The following is a 15,713-nucleotide window of genomic DNA, read 5'->3' on the forward strand; positions in this document are numbered from 1 at the left end:
GTGCTTTACACAGTTGATGTATGTATGGATTGTGATAAAGAGTTGTATGAGCCCCTAATACAATATTTTAAAACAAAGGTGTATAATCTTGCTTGATTTCATTAGATTTTGAAACGATTCAGAGGAGAAACTGGACTGTTTTCTTTCTGCAGTCACTTGCAAGAGTAAACGTAGAATTTTGAGGGGAAAAAAAGAAGTAGTTGTATATAAAGAAAATTCCCAGCCCAGTCTAACTCAAGTCCATAAGTGTGATACTAGCCCATAAGTCCTTCTTCAGACTCACACAGCCACATGCAATGATGCAGAAAGCAGAAACATCACAGGCCAGTGGGTGCAAAGTCTTGTGGATCCAATGGTGGTGGATACATCTCCACTGCACTGGCATCAAGCAGGGTCCTCCAACAAGAAGATCAAGGCGGAGAGAGGTGGGGAGGGTCCCAGGACCCTCCTTATGAGAAGGCTGCTCCCATAAGGAGTAATCATCAGGCTCTGACCTATTGACAGGCTAAACTCTACCACTGCACTTTTATGTCTTCAAGTTGACAGGAAATTATGTAACCACCACAAGTACAGATGGCAACTCAGTGTAAAGAAGACCAAAATCCTCAGAACTGAACAATTATGCAGCATCATGATAAATGGAGAAGAGACTGAAGTTGTCAGGAATTTCATCTTGTTTGGATCCATTAATATTGCCCATGGAAGCAGCAGTCAAGAGATCCAATGAGGCATTGCATTAGGCGAATCTGTTGCACAAAACCTTATTAAAGTGTTGAAAACTCGGAGATTACTTTGAGAAATAAGATGAGCTAGACCCAAGCCATGACATTTTCAATGGTGTCAGATGCATGAAAAAGTTGGACATGGAATTAGGAAACTTAACAAAGAACCAATGCATTTGAATTGTAGCGCTGGCGAAAAATAGTGAAAGAACCGTGGAATACCCGAAGAACCACTGCATGTGCCTTAGAAGTACAGCCCCAAAGCTCCTTAAGGCAGGATGGTGAGACTTCCTCGTAGGGATGTACTTTGGGTGTGCTGTCAGGGAGGCCAGCCACTGGAGAAGGACATCATGCTTGGGAAAGTACCGGCAGGGAACAATCCCTCAACATGATGGATTGAAACGGTGGCTGCCACATGGGTTCAAGAATAGGAGTAATTGTGAGGATGGTGTAGGGACCAGGCAGCGTTTTGTTCTGTTGTGTGTAGTGGGAAGTGACATGATGGCACCGAACAATGTGTCTTTGACGTGGGACACTGATGCATTTGGTTAATTAGAAGACGAAGTTGAGTGGATGGTAGTCTGAAGCCATTGTAACTTAGAACCTTGTTTAGCCGACTAGAGGGAAGTTATACTTAATCAACTTTACCTTTACTTAATCAACTTTCATTCAAGGAAATTATAATAGCGAGCTTAAAAACCAATGTAAACATTTATTCAGCCAAACTAGAGATTCTTTTTTTCCAAAGATAGGAATAAAATGCTTACGTTAAAATAGAGTTTTGATCTAGTTCTGCACTTACTATATTTCTGTGTACTAGCACATTGTTTTCTTGAAAGTTCACTACCACATATCTCCCCTTTCTTGGTCAAGCCACTGCTAGGGGAGCGATAGATTGAACACTTACCAAATAATTACCCATATTCTATAAGGACTTGGCATTCCAGGACTGACGGGTCCATTTCAAAGGTATTGTCAAAGAGCAAACTGGAGCTTTGTTAAAATTAAAATTTAAAAATAGAAGGAACAAGCAAACCACATTTGTAAATACCTTGTGAGGTGTTACCAAAGTACTGCAGTGAAGGGAACTTTTCAAAATTTAATTACGTACAAGGGATCCAGGCATTTACGAGATAATTCTGATTGGTTGACATTTACAAATCATGCTTTAGTAGACCCAAGTCTACTAGAAGCACGGAGTTTGTTCTGTGCCTTTGACCGAGCCACTCCGCGGGCCAGATACCTAGTTTTTTGAGCTCCTGCACAGCACCATGTTGACTTAGCTCCTGGGTCACTTATCCAATGTCTGCTTGCCACTTTCTCCTTCCACCTCCCCTTACCCTCTTGCTATCGCTACTCAGATCATTGGTCCTGAGGGCTTCATCTGTCCTGGATTCCCTGTGTTTCCAGTTTGTATCTGTACCCGTATACAAGCTCTGGTCTAGCCAGATTTGTAACGTAGAATTGGGGTCATGATAGTGAGGAGAGAAAGCATTAAAAAACTAGAGGAAAGTTGTACGTTTCATCGGTGCTATACTGCACCCTGACTGGCTAGTCTCTTCCTTGTGACCCTTCTGTGAGGGAATGTCCAATTATCTACAGATGGGCTCTGGGTCTCCACTCCACACACACCCTCATTCATGTTGATATGATTTTTTTGTTCTAGGTCTTTGATGCCTGATACCCGATCCCATCAATACCTCATGATCACACAGGCTGGTGTGCTTCTTCTATGTGGACTTTGTTGCTTATCAGCTAGATGGCTGCTTGTTTATCTTAAAGCCTTTACTACCCCAGATGCTGTATCTTTTTATAGCTGGGCGCCATTGGCTTTCTCCACCACATTTTGTTTTCAGCAATTGTGTTGGGAAGCTGAGCACCATAGAATGCCAGGTTATTAGAACAAAGTATTCTTGCATTGAGAGAGTACTTAAGTAGAGCTCTAGTGGCAGACAGGTCATTTCTAATTGTCTAGTTCCTTAACTTGATACAGTAGCACCACCTCCATTCTGAATAATCATCTATGGAGTTGCCTGTTTATGGGGGATAGATATTAATTTCATCACTGGTTCAGTAAACTATCATTTTATAAATTTACATTCAAGGACAGTGTTAGTATTTTTTTTTTAGTCTTTCTTTCTTTTTTTTAATCATTTTATTGGGGCTCGTACAACTTTATTTTATTTTATTTTTTTACATTTTATTAGGGGCTCATACAACTCTTATCACAATCCATACATATACATATACATATACATATACATGTACATGTACATGTACATGTACATGTACATATACATATACATATACATATACATACATCAATTGTATAAAGCACATCCGTACATTCTTTGCCTTAATCATTTTTTAAAAATCTTTTTATTGGGGCTCATAAGGCTCTTATCACAATCTGTACATACATCAAATGAGCAAAGCACCCTTATACATTCGTTGCACTCGTCACTCTCATAATTCACCTTCCACTTGGGTTCCTGGAATCAGCTCGGTTTCCCTTTTTTTCCCCCCATCCCCCTCCCTCCCCGATCCCAACCCTGGTCCCTTGATAGTTTATAAATAATTATTATATCTTATCTTACACTCCCCGGCGTCTCCCCTCACCCGCCTCCCCCTTGCCAATCTCCCAGAGAGGAGGTTACACATAGATCTCCGAGATCGGTTCTCCCTTTCTACATGCCCTTCCCTCCTGGTGTCGCCACTCCCACCGCTGGTGTTGAAGGGTTCGTCTGTCCTAGATTCCCTGTGCCTCCAGATCCCCACTGCACCGCTGTGCATAGTATTCTTAAAATACATAGACCTATCGCGTTCCAACTATCTAACCATAATGTAAAGCCTAGGATCAGTTATCAGACTTTGTTTTGGAGGTGGGGGAGGTACTTCTTTTGAATTCTGTGATTTTATTTGAACATTTTAATCGACATTTCTTGTACTCATTATTATTTGCGTCCCATTTCTCCCCATCTGCCTTGCCATCCATCCTAAGAAACTGTTAATCTAGTTACTATGCCTATAAATTTACCTATCCTGGATTTCATTTAAAGAAAATCATACAAAAGCAAAAGAATCCAAGCAACCCTAAAACAATAATGCAGTAAAACAGACAAAAACCTTAATTGAAAAGAAAGCAAGAAAACAGGAAAAAATATTTAACAAATTTAAAGTAGGTTAGAAGGGAAAGCCTATAATAATACAGCATTATATTTTCTCCTAACTGCATCTTCCTTAGTCTGCTTTCCAAGCACTGTCTGGTAACAAAGCTATTCAATCCCTGGTCTATGATCAGAGGGGGTTCACTAGGGGTTTAATCCATGTGCAAACCTTGCAAATAGATTTTGGGCTTTCATTGTCAGCCATATCCTTCTGCAAAACTAGTGCTCAGGTTTTAAGCTCGAATACCATTCCCTCCTTCAATTTGCATTTTGTTATTTGCAATCCTTGTATCACACAGGCTGGAGTGGATCTTCTGTGTGCACTTAAAGTGACACCTTGCCTTGATGCTTGCTTGTTTTAAGACAAGCCTTAGATCCCAGACACTATTTATTCTGATAGCCAAACACCATCTGACTTCTTCCCCGCACTTTGCTAGAGAGCCCTCCTTTCAGTGGTCTCCTCATGAGGGCAAGTATCAAGGATAGCCATGTCACAGACCTGGTTGTTCATAGACGAGGGCTACGAGTAAGTGCAAGCTCAAAATCCACCCATGTATCTAGGGTTTATATGTGCTTCTAGTCTACTTTAGAGACATCATTATTCTTTTATTGGGAGCAGTATAAATCCTACAAATCACATGGGAGTTCTATTAACAGTATCATTAATTTAGCCAATGGTGTAGAATTTAAAGTAGTGTTGAGAAAAGGAAAGTTTACATATATAGGATAGCTTTGAAAACTAAAATACATGGATTGTTGACCTGTACAGATTATAAACTTAAGTGACACTATTTAGGCAAACAGTGAGGGTTAGAGGTAGGGCACGATGTTATGTTTATTCACTAAGGCTGGCTGGATTAAGACATCATATGAACAGGAAATTTTAAAGGGCAGCTCAAGAAGACAAAGTAAAATAAAATGAAATGTTTACAGTCGTAGAGTTAGAAAAACAAGGGAAGAACACAGCATATCTCAAACGGAAAGAACTCTAGAAAAAGGTCAAGTCTTGAGTTGCAATATAGAAAGATTCTGTGGGAAAACTATTGAGTGATGCAGGAAGCAGCAAAAGAAGATGGAAAGACGACGCAGCGCCCAAGGAACTAGTCCATGCTCTGCCGTTTCAGGAGTTAGTGTACAAGCAACAACCAACGGTCCCGGAGGAAGCATGAGCCAGGAAGCTGCCCTGGAAGCATGAGCCAGAAGCAAGGCCCCAGCAATGGATGGAGATGTTTTAAGCAGCTCGTGAAGCATTGCCAGTGCTCACTCATCTGTGCAGGAGATTTGGAACACGGCTACGAGGACAACTGACAGGTTCAGGCTGGATTCACAAGAGGTGTGACAAGGAGTATCATTGCTGATGTCTGATGGATCTTGACTGAAAGACAGCACTAGAGCGATGTTTCTTGTGTTTTATTGACTACGCCAAGGCATTTTACTCTGGATCATAGCAAACAATGAACAGCCTTAAGAGGAATGGGAATTCCAGAGCATTTCCTTGTGCTCACAAGGAGCTTGTTCATGGCTCAAGAGGCAGTTTTGCGAAAAGAACAAGGGAATACTACCGTCTGGTTAAAAAATCAGGAAAGATGTGCATCAGGGTTGTATCCTTTCTCCATAATTTTTCAGTGTGTATGTTGAACAAAAATCAGAGAAACTGGATTACATGAAGTAGAATGCGGCATCAGGAATAGAAGAAGGCTTTTGAACAACCTGCAATATGCAGATGACAAAACATTGCTTTATGACAGTGAGGCAGACACGAAGCACCTGCAGATGACAATCAAGGTTTCTCAGTGTATAGAAGGCCAAAAGCCTCACAACTGAACCAGTAAGTAACCTTTTGATAACAGAGAACAGATTGGCATTGTAAAGGATTACATCCTGCTGGTATGTACAATCAGTGCTCATGGAAACAGTAGTCAAGAGCTCAGAGGATGCATGCATTGGATCAGTCTTCTGCACAGGTACTTGTTTAGAGTGTTCAAAAGCAGGGAGTTTACTTTGAGGACTAGGTTCACCTGATTGAAACCTTGGGTGTTTTCAGTAGCTTCAGATGCATGTGAAAGCTACACATTTAATAAGGAAGACTGAAGAAGAATTGTTGCATTAGAATTTTGCTGGGGAAGACTATTTGAAGTACCGTGGATTGTCCAAAGAACAAACAAATGTCTTGTGGAGGAAGTCCAACCAGAGTGCTCCTTAGAGGTGAAGATGACGAGACTTCATCTCAGGTACTGTGGATGTGTTGTCTGGGCAGAGCAGTGCCCTGTAGAAGAGCATTATACGTGGTAGAGGGTTCCAAAAAGAAAAGTGGGCTGGGGGTGGGCTCAAGATGGATTGTTACAGCGACTGCAATAATGGGCTCAAGTATGGGACCAGTCCTGAGGCTAGCACCAGACCAGGCAGTCTTTAGTTTTGTTGTACATAGGCTCTGTGTGGATGGGAACTGAGTAAGTGGCACCTAACAGCAACCACAGTGTTTCTGGCGTAGACTTCCAGTACAATACTGAATAATATTGGGGATCGCAGACAACCTTCTCTGCTTCTTCTATTAAGGGGGGAAAGTTTTCGGCTTTTTTCCTGTTGAGGATGCTGTTAGCCATTGGTTTTCTGTGCATGACCTTTAGTATTTGGAGTAATAGCCCTCGTAGTCCTATTTTATTGAGTGCTTTTATTGGTGTCTTGTATTGTCAAATGCCATCTATTGATATGATCTTGTTCTTACTCTTTTTCTTGTTTCTGTGAGTGATTACATTGATTGTTTTTCTAACCTTGAACCATCCCTGCATGCATCCTTGATATGAATCCCACGTGATCATTGTGAATTATTGACTTCTGTTTGCCAGAACTCTTTTTTTTTTTAGAATTTCTGCATCAGTGTTGGGAGTGATTAGTCGTTTAGTCGTCTGTTTTTTGTGGGGTCTCTCCCTTGTCTTCTAATCCAGTCTGCTATGATTTGTCCCCTGATTACTGTGTTAGATCCCTTGACATTTGGTGTTATTATTGATGTATGCAAATGTCTTGCTGTCACTGTGCTGTGTGTACTTGCTCCCCCCTCTTATTATTCTCACTTTGTAGTTGGATCAGTGGATGTCATTGTTCCTCCTCTCACTCTTTGTTCTTTTGCGTTCTGCTCTCGTGTGTGGGTTTCCACCTGGTGGTGTCCTGTATGTTGCTCTCAGATTTGTCTCCTCTTCTTGTTAATTTTCTGTCTATAATGTTCCCATAAATATTTTCTGTAAAGCTGGGTTATTTTTAGGAGTTCCTTTAATTTTTCCTGCTCTCTAAATACCTTTATTTCACTCTCATTTTCTCATCCTTTGTGATGTTGGGAAATTTTATTCAATGATTTCTTGAACTACTTTCCCTGAAGATGATTATTTTTCCTTTCCCTTCTTGCTCCAAGTTCCAACGAGAAGTAGTTTCTTTCTCATCATTTTATGCTTTGTCAGATTCCTTTTCTTTTTCTCATGTTTGCTTCTCATCAGTGTTAATAAGAGTAATTATCTATGGGTCACTTCAATTTCCTTTTCTTCAATTCTGTTACTTTGGTCTTTTACCATGTTGTGTAATTTTGTTTTCTTACTGTTTGTTTTCTGGTGTATTTTTATCCTAAAGTTTATAATTTTGCAGTTCCTGCCTTTGTTCTCAAAAGCATCCCCCAAATTGTTTAACATGACCCAACGCCCATCTTTTGGATCACGTTTCCAGCGGTTCCAGGTCCCCCTTTTCAGAGTACTCCATTGGGCTTGAGCAATTGTGGGTTGGGTTTTTCTTTTTCAGTCTACTGCGCTTGACTGGTATTTCTGTGGCATCATGGTGCAGCTATTTGTGTTGTGTGGGCTGCTGGTTAATGTAGGGGCAGTTGACTCTGTTGAGTGATGTGGAAAAGGTATTATAAGACCCAGAAAGGGGCGGGAGGGGTGGGGGGTGGAGAGAGCCAGAGAGTATACGGTGAGAGTGCGGAGAAAACTGGGTAAGTAGGTGAAGATGAGAGAGAATCAAAGTAATGTAAGAGTAGTAAAGGGAAAATATAGAGCAATAGAAGAGAAGGGTTAAAACCCAGAAGATGTAAGCATGGTTTTGATGGGGATTCAAAGTTCTTTTGATGTGACAATGGGGACGTGTGGTCTGCGCCTTTAGGAGACAAGAATTTTTTTTAAAACCACTTAAAAATAAAAACCTACTTTGGGTTGGTGTGCCTGGCTCTCCCTTTGGTCCCTTCTCAGCAATGGTGTGTGCCTAGTAACTTAAGGGGATCACACCGAGGGGATGGGCCCCAGAGAAGGAAGGACAAAAGAACAACAACAAAAATAGGGTGACTGCATTGCCTGGAGGAGTCACCTGCACCAGATAGTGAAGCTATCTGTACCAAACTGCCCAGTTAGAGCGATCCACACAGGGCGTGCAGAGGCTAGAGACAGAAGCATCTTGGCTGGGTGGGTTGCAGCAAGGACAGGTAAAGGTCAGTTTGTGTTGGAGAGGGGAAGTGCACACTAGTGGCTTGGGCAGTTGGTAAATGATGAAAGAGAGGCAATAACAATCAACAGGCATTGTTGATCTCTAACTTGGAGTACTTATCTTTTCATTTGTTTTTCTGGTTTCCAGGGAGCACAGGGCTTCCTATTGGTGGGATTTCTCTGGCAACTACTGAGGAGATCTTCCTGTGCTTGTTACTTGGCCATATTCGCCAAGTGCACAATGTAATTTTTTAAGAAACCAAATTATCCAATCGTAGTTAAGATAATTTTATTTATAGTTTCATATTCAATAGTGTTTACTTTATACATCCAATTAAATAGATGACCTTACAAATCATGCAAAGCAGTGTAGAAAACAGATGTCTGAACACTCGACTGTAAAATAATTAAATAAAATAAGCGATCATGTTTAAAAGGGAAAATTAGTTCTGCCTTTGTAAATGAGGCCCATTCATTTATCTAATCTTTAAAATAAAACTTTATTTGCTTTCCATAAGTCATTTTGATGATGTCACTTTCAATTGCTAATGTAGTATCATTTGAAAAGCCAGGTTTCAGCTATATGGAGCTAGTTCAGAAGCATCTTTCAGTGTCAGTGTGTGCCCAAGGAACATTTCATAAGTTACAGTTCTAGTCTAATAATAGAAAGACATTTCTTTATTAATAGCAGAATTAATATATATTCTGATTTGAAAATTCTTTTTAATGAAACTGTATACTTATCAGTTTATTTATTTATTTTTAATTGGGCACACGGAATAAAAAAGACCTTGATATTCTGTCTTCTGAGTTACAGCTAGTAGGAACGAGTGGGAGAGGGGGAACCATGGGTGTGGGGTGAAGAGCTGGGAGGGGCCTGTCGGCTGGAGGTCTAGTCCGCTTAGTTTGTATATTGGACGGGCTCCTCGCCGGTCTCGTTGAGAAGACACGTGCGGATGAGGGCTCTGTCACCGCGAAGGGGTCACAGTGGGCGGAGGGGCGGCGGTCTTCAAAGTAACCCTTCTTCTCCTGGCGGTCATCCGGGGAATGCGGATGCTGGCGCCTCGGTTGGCCTTGCCGGCGGAAAAGTCGTTGATGTTGGAGGTTTCGTGGAATCCCGTGAGGTGCTGGGCGTTGTCCGGGCCCCCTTTGGGGTCGTAGGCGCGGATGTGGTATTGGTGCCGCTTGCTTAGCCTCTCGATGGACTCCTCAATGTACTGCAGACCATCGTCTTCCCGCATGGCCTTGGTGCTGACGTTGGCAGGACAGCCTGCACCGGTCCAGTTCCCAGGGATGGGCTTAGGATCGAAGGTTGTATCACTCCAAAGTCTTCACACACACGGTGCAGGATGAAGCGGGCCACCCAGAGATGAGCCCCCATGTCGATTCCTACACAGGGTTCTACCTGGAACTCCCACGGGGCAGGCGTGACCTCGGCATTCGTCCCTCCAATCTTGATGCCAGCATACAAGCAGGCCCGGTAGTGGGCCTCCACAATGTCCCTGCCGTCGGCTTTGTCTGCCCCCACGCCGCAATAATTCAGACCTTGGGGTCCAGGAAAGCCATTGGACGGCCGACCAAAGGGGTGTCCATCTGTCCCCATGAGGGTGTACCCCTGCTCCATTCCAAACCAGGGGTGTTGGCTGCTCACCACGTCCATAATCCGCTTACAGGTGTGCCGTAAATTGGTCTCTGCAGGCTTTCGGTTGTACTTAAAGACTTCACAGAACACCAGCTTGTTGGGGTCCCTGCGGAACGGGTCCCGGAACACGGCAACAGGGATGAGACACATGTCACTGTTGGGGCCTTCAGACTGGAACGTGCTGAGGCAGTCAGAATTCCACTCGGGCAACTCTTGCACACACTTGGGCTCCCAGTCCAGGGTCCGGGTTTTACAGCGGAGCCCTTCTCCAGTGCCATCGATCCAGATATGCATGGCATGGACTGTATCGCCCCGAGGCAGAGCCATGTACATCTGATTGACGCCTTTGTTCAAGTGGGGACTTGTCGAGGTGGCCACGGTGGAAGGTGTTCTGCGCTGCCGGCCGGCAGGAGGTTAGGGCAGGCGGCTTACGAGCTCGGCTCCACTCCCATGCTCAGCTCTCACTTATCAGTTTAATAGTAATATTTTTGATGAAATATCTGACGAATTGACATCTTTACTTATGGGCTAAAGTAGTGTTTTACAGTAAGGGTCTGTGGATTTGAATTCTTCCTCTATCACTAAACTATTTCTTATGCAGTTATTAACATCGTATATCTTAGTTCCTTATTTTAAAAACGATAATAATAATGTATATATCATTGCTTTTTTATGAAGGTGGAATAAAATACTGTATACAAAGTTCCAAGTACTGATCTCTTAACTTTATTCTTGTGGTTATCTAATAATGTGCTGCCTGTATATATACACAGGTGTATATATATATACACATTGCGGTGTCCATTAATAGCTTTACTTAAGTATAATTGATTTACAACCAACTACATATGTTTTTATTATACAATCTGATACATTTTGACAGATTTAAACCGATCACCACAGTCAAGAGAAAGAAGGTAATCACCACCCGGTGTTCCTCATGCACCTCTCTTCCCATCTCTTTTCTTTTTCCCTCAAAACTCCTGCTGGTTTATGTCACTATGGAATAGTTTCCATTTTCTATAATTTTGTATAAATAGTAATTATAATTTTGTAAATGATATTTTCTGCTTTATTTACTCAATTTAATTATTTAGCATTTCATCCCCATTGTAATTTTTAAATTGCCGAGTCATATTTTTTTATATAACACAGTTCATCTATACACTTGTACCTCCCGTATGGCTTACTTTGGGTTTGGGTCATTTTGAATAAAGTCTGTGTGAACACGTATGTAGTTCTTTGTAAGGTGCATGCTTTTAGTTTCCTTGAATGAATGATTAGGACGACAACTGCTACACCATGTGAAAAATGTTCCAAGGAGCTTCACATAGTTAGTGGAAAAATATAATCTTTTAATTCAAATTTCCACCAATTTTTGAAGCCCCTCATATGTCTAACTGGCTTTCATTGGGATTTAATAGCAATACCTAAGCATTCCCCTATCAATAAATGAGAGTTCTAACTGCTGTTTTTTAGGTTCTCAGCAAGACTCAGTTGTTTTTAATTTATTCTTTCTAGTACATGTGTACTATCTCATTGTGATTATAATTTGAAAGTTCTTAATATACGTTTTTGTCATGTCCTGTGTAAATATTCTGTCCACTTTCTTTTGGGTTGTTTTCATATTACTGAGTTTGGTCCGCTCCTCCCCCCTTAATTTTGTATTCTTGATACAAGTTCTTAATCGGATACATGCTTTTTGAAATGTTTTCCCTTCTGACTTGACTTTTCATTCTTTTAATAGTGCTTTTCAAAGAATAGGGCTTTTTAATTTCAGTGAAGTTGAATTGATCAGTTTGTTCTTTTATGGCTTGTACTTCAGTGTCCTATCTAAGAAATTTTTGTCTAAATTGGAGACATAAATGCTTTCTTCCTCCGCTTTACTTTAAATCTTTTAATGTTTGGGGCTTACCTTTAGTCTTCTGATCCTTTGCATCAGTTTGTTTGTTTGCAGTATTGTGCGAGATAGAGATTGATGTTCATTTTTCACACGGTTGTTTTAGCATGTGGTGCCACAGTTTGTTGAAACCGCTTTTGTATGCCCTGTTACTTGCCTTGATAACATTGTCAACGTCGTGTTTCCATGAATGCTTGAATTTCTATCTGCATTCTGGTCCATTAATCAGTGTATTTTCTTTGTTGTTATCAATACCATATTGTCTTAAAAACATTCATATAAGTAACAAAGAACTTTACATTAAGAAGGTGCCCTGGTGGCGTAGTGGTTATTTGTTGGGTTGCTTAACTACAAGGTCAGCAGTTCAAAATCACCACCTGCTCCGAGGGGCAGAGACAGGTCTTTCTATTTCCATGAAGAGTAACAGTCTTGGAAACGCATGGAGGCAGTTTTATCCTGTCCACATGCTAGAACTGCTCCAGAAGGTAATCTTAACAGAAACAAATCACTAAGCCCCTTCATGCATGACGCTGATAGTTGGGTTGGGACTGCCAGTAGCAAGCTTAGCAGTTAAGAGCAAACTCTTTGTACCACTTTAAAAAATTATAAACACAGTATAACTCTTAAGTTTTTAGGGCTTTTATTTTGCTCAGCAACATATATAAGTGGGCTTCAAAAAGTCCATGGAAAATTTCCATTACCTTGGGATTTGATTTTTCCATGAGCTTTCTGAGGTCACTTGGTATTCTGTTGACATTGGGAAAAGTGTTTCTGAATGTCAGTTCAAGTAAATTGTTAATAACGTTCATTTCCCCCCTATATTTACTGATTTTCCTCTTCACTTGCCTATAAGGTATTTAAACAAATGAATTTAAATCTCCAATTATAGTTATAGAAACATCCCTTTCTCTGTTAGTATTTGCTGCTTGTATTTTGAAGCTGTCCTTTGTAGCCTCATAGTCCTTGTTTTAAAAACCTTTATTTTGGTGGCTTCCAGCAGAATGGTAAATCTTATTTGTGCCACGCTAGAAATAGAAGTGCTAGGGTTTCTTTCCTTTTTTAAAAGTGTTATCACATATAACTCTCTCATGTCATATAATTCAATAGTTTACTTACAATAAAAAGAGTTGTGAAATCATCACCACATTTTAAACATTTTCTTCCTTCTTGTACTTCTTATTAGCTTCCCATTCCCCCACAATATCCCCCTGCCACTCCCCTAAGAAACTATTAATCCAGTTACTGTCTCCATGTTCTAACCTGGATTGTATATACAGAAGAACATACAAAACAAAAAGAAACATGTAAACCCCTAACAATAACAACGTAGACCCAAGAAAAAAAAACTCAATTAAAAAGAAAGCCGAAAATAGTAAAAATTAGAAATTGTTAAATGGGTCAAAGGGAGGGGAAATGGTAAGTTGTTAAATTTTAACCCAACTATGTTTGGCATAATCCAATTTCCAAAAGTCTGTGTCTGATACTGAGGCTTTTCATGTCTCTGGAATGTGGTCAGAGGGAGTTCAACAAATAGCTTGTGGTCTTGCACTGTCATCTACAGCTTTCTGCAAAGCAGATGCTCACAATTTGAGGTCTACTACCATTGCTTCCACCAGTCTGAGCTTTTGTTACTGCAATCCTTGGCTCACATAGATTGATGTGCTTCTTCCCTGTGGATTTAGCTGACACCTCGCTTAAATGGCTGCTTGTTTTAAGGCAAGACTTAAACTCTGAGTCTAGACACTATTTTTCTGATAGCCAGGCACCATCTTATTTATTCGCCATAATGCAGTACCCATATCTTTAGTGTTCTCTGCATGAGAACAAGTATTAAGTAAAGTTTTATCATAAGAACTAACTGTGTCTAGGTTTGGGCTACAATTAAATGTAAGCTCAAAATCCATTCATATATGTACGATTTACATATATCCCTGCTTCACTTTAGAGACATTATTTTGTTTTCATTTGGGGAATTTGTAAATCATTGCCATGGAGCATGTGATAGTTCTACTGATAGGATTATTAATTTAACCAATGGTATAGAATTTATTCTATAAATCGAGACAAGGAAAGTATATACGTGTATCAGACAGCTTTAAATATGTATATATATCGATTGTAGATGTCTAAAGATTAAAATTTTAATGACTTTAAATACATAAACAATGAAGGTTGGAGATTGACACACCTTTCGATAATTAATTCACAAAGGTAGACTCATTGTGAAATACCATTAAAAAAAAGAAAGAAAGAAAATGAAAATAGCGAATATATGGTATCCTGAGCCACCATTCACTGGACACCATGAAAACAAGAGATCAGAACTAAAGTCCAGTGACTTCCAAATCCATAACCTTAGGATGACAGTCATTTGCTTCTTTTCACACAAGAGAATTTCAGGCTTGGGCCCAAGGGAGTAGTATTTCAGGAAATTTAAATTGGCTGCAAGTGAGTTTCAGTTGAAATGCAATCAGCTTAGTGGGGTTTCCAAGCAGAATCCTTCAGGTTTGGCATATGAAGGATGTTTACTGGGAAAGGACAGAGTGTGAAGTCCAAGTTGTCTATAACATGCCATCAAGGTCACCAAGGGCTGGATAGAAGCTAGGTCAAAGTGGCCAATTAGGAACATAATTCTGGATGAATTCTCCACTCGGAGGTCTATGTGAGTAATGTTCAGTGTTTTTCCCAATGGTAGTTTGTCCCTTGAAATTGTGATTTGGGGGGACAGAAACGGGTTGGTCTTTTCCCTCTAAATCCAATAGGAGAAACTGATCTCAGGATGAGGTGGGGCCTCTCCTGCCTATGTGTTTTTAAGAAGTACAAACAAGAAGATGAAAAACAACACCAAATAAGAAGGTCATAATATGGTTCATGAGCACCAGGCAGGCACACTACCTCATTGCTTGGAAGACCAGTTTAGAAGATTACATGACCTTAGAACAAGAGCCTGCCTTTGTCTTGGTGTATATCTGTATGGTAATGGTCTCGTGCAATATTTGTCCTTTTGTGATGGACTGACTTTCCTCAGCGTAATGGTTTCCATCCATGTCATGATGTATTTTCTGGTTCCATTAGTGTTTTGAAAGATGCCTGGTATCCATTCCAACACTTGTGTGTCAGTTTGCTGTACTGTGGTGGCTAGTGTCTTGCTTTGATGCAGAAGCTATGTCACTGGTATTTCAAATACCAGCAGGGTTACCTAAAGTGCACAGATTTCAGCAGACCAAGAACAACTACAGAGAAGGAGTAGACTGTCCACTTCTGAGGAATTAGCCACTGAAAATCCTATGCATAGCATCAGAACATTGTCAGAGAAAGGGTGGGAAGATGAGCTACTCAAGCCGGAAGACCCTCAAAATATGATTGAGGAAGAGCTGCCTTTTCAATGTGGAGTAGAGGATAATGACACAGATGCAGGAAAGCCTGGGGAAATAAAGCTTTCAGGACCTTCGTTTGCTGATGAGTGACTTAAAATGAGAAGAAACAGATGCAAACATAAATTAATAATTAGAATGTTGTATGAAATAGTCTAGGAAAATTGGAAATCGTTAAAGGTCAATATTTTAGGTGTTAGTAAGTTGAAATCATGTTGATTCAGAAAATCATGATTTACTGTGCAGGTAATGACTCAGTCAAGAGGATTGGTATTGCATTCATTTTTTTTTCCTTTCCTATTTTAATCCAAACATTTATTTTCTATCCTAAGTGTTAAAACAGATTTTTAAAATCGTTTTATTAGGGGGCTCATACAATTCTTATCACAATCCATACATATATCAGTTGTGTAAAGCACATTTGTATATTCATTGCCCTCATCATTTT

General features: G+C 40.4%; 1 protein-coding gene and 1 pseudogene across 3 annotated transcripts in view; one reads left to right on the forward strand and one right to left on the reverse strand.

Annotated features, from left to right (window-relative positions):
• AUH (AU RNA binding methylglutaconyl-CoA hydratase) overlaps nucleotides 1-15,713 on the forward strand; it is a 167,738-nt gene that overhangs the window by 97,350 nt on the left and 54,675 nt on the right. The gene's annotated exons all lie outside the window — the stretch shown is intronic.
• LOC142448500 (glutamine synthetase pseudogene) lies at nucleotides 9,251-12,700 on the reverse strand (annotated as a pseudogene).

The sequence above is a fragment of the Tenrec ecaudatus genome, chromosome 5 (genome assembly GCF_050624435.1).
Source record: "Tenrec ecaudatus isolate mTenEca1 chromosome 5, mTenEca1.hap1, whole genome shotgun sequence".
NCBI classification, from domain to species: domain Eukaryota; kingdom Metazoa; phylum Chordata; class Mammalia; order Afrosoricida; family Tenrecidae; genus Tenrec; species Tenrec ecaudatus.